Consider the following 4,224-nt stretch of genomic DNA (forward strand, 5'->3'; position numbering starts at 1 on the left):
ATGATAATTAGCACAATGATTGGATTTTTCAGTTCCTGATCGGCATATAAAAAATGCTGAACATTACCAAATGGAGCAATCCCTTGAGGTAAATCCCATGCGTAGCCATTCATGCATTTAATAATTTTGGAGTTAGTCATAAATTGGAAAATATCTACACCTAGGATACCGTCAATTTTTTATAGCATTGCTATGTTTTTCACTAGAAAATGCCAACCTGTATTTTAATTTTTTTAAGTTGGACCTTACTTGACAGAAATTATTGAACTGGAATTTAGTACCAAATTGGTCATCTATTTAAACCGGAATGGGGAGTTGTCTCCTTTTACCAACATTAACATTCACAACAACTTGCTCAAGACTCTTTACCGTAAAACACCTGCATAGGTTTTCATCTGTAATCTTTTCATCTGGTAATCGGTAAGATTCGAATCTCCATCAGGATACCTTAGTTCTTTTAATATTTTATTTTGAAAAAAAAAGATCGCTGACTTCCAGTGTCTAAAAGGCAGTTAACCGTAGTTTTCTTTGTTTCATTATGTAATGAAATAACTACAACAGGTAATATGATGTTGTTTTCATCAACATGGGAACATAGAGAAATTATTTTGGGGGATTATCACATAAAGGTGTAATATGTGCCTTAGATCGACACAGTTTGCAGGAGAGAGAATTGTTCTGGCGCCCAGGGCAATCTTCGCTTTTGTATTTATAACTGGAACATCCGATACACAATTTCAACTGTTTACACCTCTCAACTCTTGCTTTATACGTAGAGAACTTGCTGCACTTCAACATGGAGTGACCACGTATTGAGCAAAGTTTGCAGTATGTACCGGCATAATTAGTAGACAAATTCAGTAAGGCAGCATCTCCTTTCCCTTTTTCCTGATTTTTAACATGTGTTCCATCGCCCTTAGAATTAGTTGCTGCTGACCGCGAATATTTCTTATTCCTCGAAGAGCACGGACGGCTTCATTATAATTGTCAAATATTTGAGTCAAAGACGGGTAATTCGTGCCCACTCTGTGACTAATTTCCCTTTTCAAGACCACAGGTAACTTTTCAAACATAATGTGACTGATCAACAAAAACCCAGTGGAATTATTCTAAAAAAAATCGATCTGATATGACGTTTTCAGTTCAGACAAATCCGCCCTCACTTCGTCAAGATATTGTTTCACAGACACAAATTCAGGGTCATATTGAGGGGATGCAGAAATTATCTGCTTACAAATTTCGTTAATAATAAAGAGGATATCTAAAACTTCCTTTGTCGGTAGATCGACAGCAACATAAAAATTTTCATCTTCCAATGTTAGATGAGAAACCAATTGTAAAGCATAATCGCTTAAATAACCTTTCAATAAAGCTAATTTAGACTTACCGGATTTAACAAAGTCTGCACAGTTTTTAAATTGTGAAATAAAATTCTTGAATTCGAATTTGGATGGATTAATTCTGCTGAAGGTTGCACATTGTAACTTGGGCATGGATAACAGAGGTACAGAGCCAACTTCAGATTTTTCCAATGTGTTGAGTTCTTTAACAGTGTCTCTCGATGTCGGCAAAACGATCATTACCATTAGATTGAAACTCAATTTCTTTCTTCTGTCAACGAAACCACAGTTCTTCAAATCAAACTCTGCTTTGATGCATATTACTTTAATTTTTTCATTAAAGGAACGAAATTCAATTAGCATCTCCTTGATAATATCTTCCTCTTTCTGGAAAGTCCTTTTTCTTAGCTTTTAACGTTGTTCCAGCATTTCAATGTTAAGAGTAATATCATCCGTTTAGACTTCCCGGGCAACTTCGAGAGCCCTTGCACCCTTCAATGTCTTAAAATTCTCCATGTTAGGATTCACTCTTATTTATTTTAAATCAAACGTGAATCCAACTTCTTCTTTTCTCGAAGAGCGACAAACAATTCGTAAAAGAATATCACCGGAGAATCACAGCTTTGAAACATGTGTAGACCCAAGTAATGTTTCTGTTTTCTTGTCTCCCCACGAGAGCATATATATATATATATATATATATATATATATATATATATATATTGTTGGTCGGAGGGATAAGCAATAAATAAGCTTTGCTTTAAAAGTTTTTTTGTCACAAGACAAATAGTCAAGAATTTTTTTGTCACAAGACAAATAGTCAAGAATTTTTTTGTCAAAATGGCAAATAATAGCGAAGAATTTATTTATTCTTTTTTTTTTTTCTTTTCAACAAATATGTCCCAGTCCGCACGATGTCATAAAGATGGTTACTCGTTCACACGTTTTGTGAAATAAATACAGTTTATCGCGCGGTAATCAAAATTAATTTTCTTTTTTCAACAAATATTTCCAAGTCCGCACGAGGTCATAAAGATGGTAACTCTTTCGCGCCTTGAGAATTTAAACACAGATCGTTCATGTGTGTGTATATATATATATATATATATATATATATATATATATATATATATATATATATAGGTGAATTCAGTTTACAAACAAATGGCTACACATAAGCATACATGTTTCAGCGAAAACCCAGTACGGGAATCGCTTCGTTGCACCCTTCAATGTCTTAAAATTCTCCATGTTAGGATTCACTCTTATTTATTTTAAATCAAACGTGAATCCAACTTCTTCTTTTCTCGAAGATCGACAAACAATTCGTAAAAGAATATCACCGACGAAGCGATTCCCGTACTGGGTTTTCGCTGAAACATGTATGCTTATGTGTAGCCATTTGTTTGTAAACTGAATTCACCCATATATATATATATATATATATATATATATATATATATATATATATATATATATATATATATAGGGGGGGGCTTCTTTAAACGTGATCTGTGTATTTTATTTTTTTGTGTGTTTTCTTTTTTCGCGACAACCAGCTAAACTTGAGAATTGTTTTGCAAAATGTTGTGTTTCGACCTGACACTTTGGACTCACACGAAAAAGAAATGCGAATACAAGTCGGAGAACAATAAAAGTGTACTTAACACAAACGTAAAACACAAACGTAAAATACAAACGTAAAATACGAACGTAAAATATGTGGGTTGCAAAACAATATTTAAGAAGTCCAAAAAAGTAAACAAAAAAAAAAACACCGGCAAAAATGTAAAATCCTATCAAATAAGATAAAAACATAGTCTCCCCGGCGGGGAATTGAACCCCGGTCTCCCGCGTGACAGGCGGGGATACTTACCACTATACTACCGAGGAAGCTGACTGACTATTTGGGAAGAGCAATCTATTTGTACGCAGCCTGCATGGAAACTGCCATTAAAAGTAAACGATATATACGGTGAAAAGTACATTCCAACTTGGAACTGAAAATAAACTGCGATGGATGGGTGATTGTAGTTCGCCTACAAAAACTATCACACCTAAGCAACTTAGTTCGAAGCTGCTTTTTAATACACGCATGCCCGTACGCGTGCACACGTGCACACACACACACACACACACACACACACACACACACACACACACACACACACATATATATATATATATATATATATATGACGATTGCTACTTCTTGACAGAAGTTTTCCTTTTCTTCCTTAAGTGTTATTGCATCTGTGTGCATTTAGATGCCTCTTTAATCCAGCTTTAGTCTCCCATGAAAGTTCATGAATGTGACACACAAACTTTTCTTTTTGTAAAGGTGATCGCATGATAATATTGTGAATCCTCGAATGTTGTGTCAGTCTACTTTTAGATTTTCAGATTAGATCACAAATATGACAATTAGCGTTGCCAGGTGTGCTGTAGAAGCCTCCTCATAAGACTGTCGTTCCTGTCTTTGTGTAATTTCATATGATTAACAAAATCAGCCTTGGAAAATACAAATATATATAAACACACACACACACACACACACACACACACACACACACACACACACACACACACACACACACACATATATATAGATAGATAGATAGATAGTAAGTTAATAAAATATATATGGCAATAAAGCTACTACACAGGCACTAGTCTTACGAGGACGAAATGCAGACATTTCTCTATAGCTTAAACTTCATATATATTTTCATAGCTTTCTCTCCCCCTCCCGAGTTCGACACGATACACCCGAAGAAGGTCAGAGGTTACATCGACTGAAATGTGCAAATAACACCCCAGTTGAGAACAACAGCCCTAATAATTCATTGTGATATAGCTTCCTATTCGATTAGTTTCTTTCCAA

At 34.9% G+C, this 4,224-nt stretch overlaps 1 non-coding gene across 1 annotated transcript; it reads right to left on the bottom strand.

The window, feature by feature from the left end:
- Positions 1–3,161: 3,161 nt before the first annotated feature.
- Trnad-guc (transfer RNA aspartic acid (anticodon GUC)) lies at positions 3,162–3,233 on the bottom strand. The gene has a single exon. It is a non-coding gene; the product is annotated as a tRNA-Asp (tRNA).
- Positions 3,234–4,224: the final 991 nt, after the last annotated feature.

Source organism: Euprymna scolopes, chromosome 14 (genome assembly GCF_053919585.1).
Source record: "Euprymna scolopes isolate OS-2025 chromosome 14, ASM5391958v1, whole genome shotgun sequence".
Lineage (NCBI taxonomy): Eukaryota > Metazoa > Mollusca > Cephalopoda > Sepiida > Sepiolidae > Euprymna > Euprymna scolopes.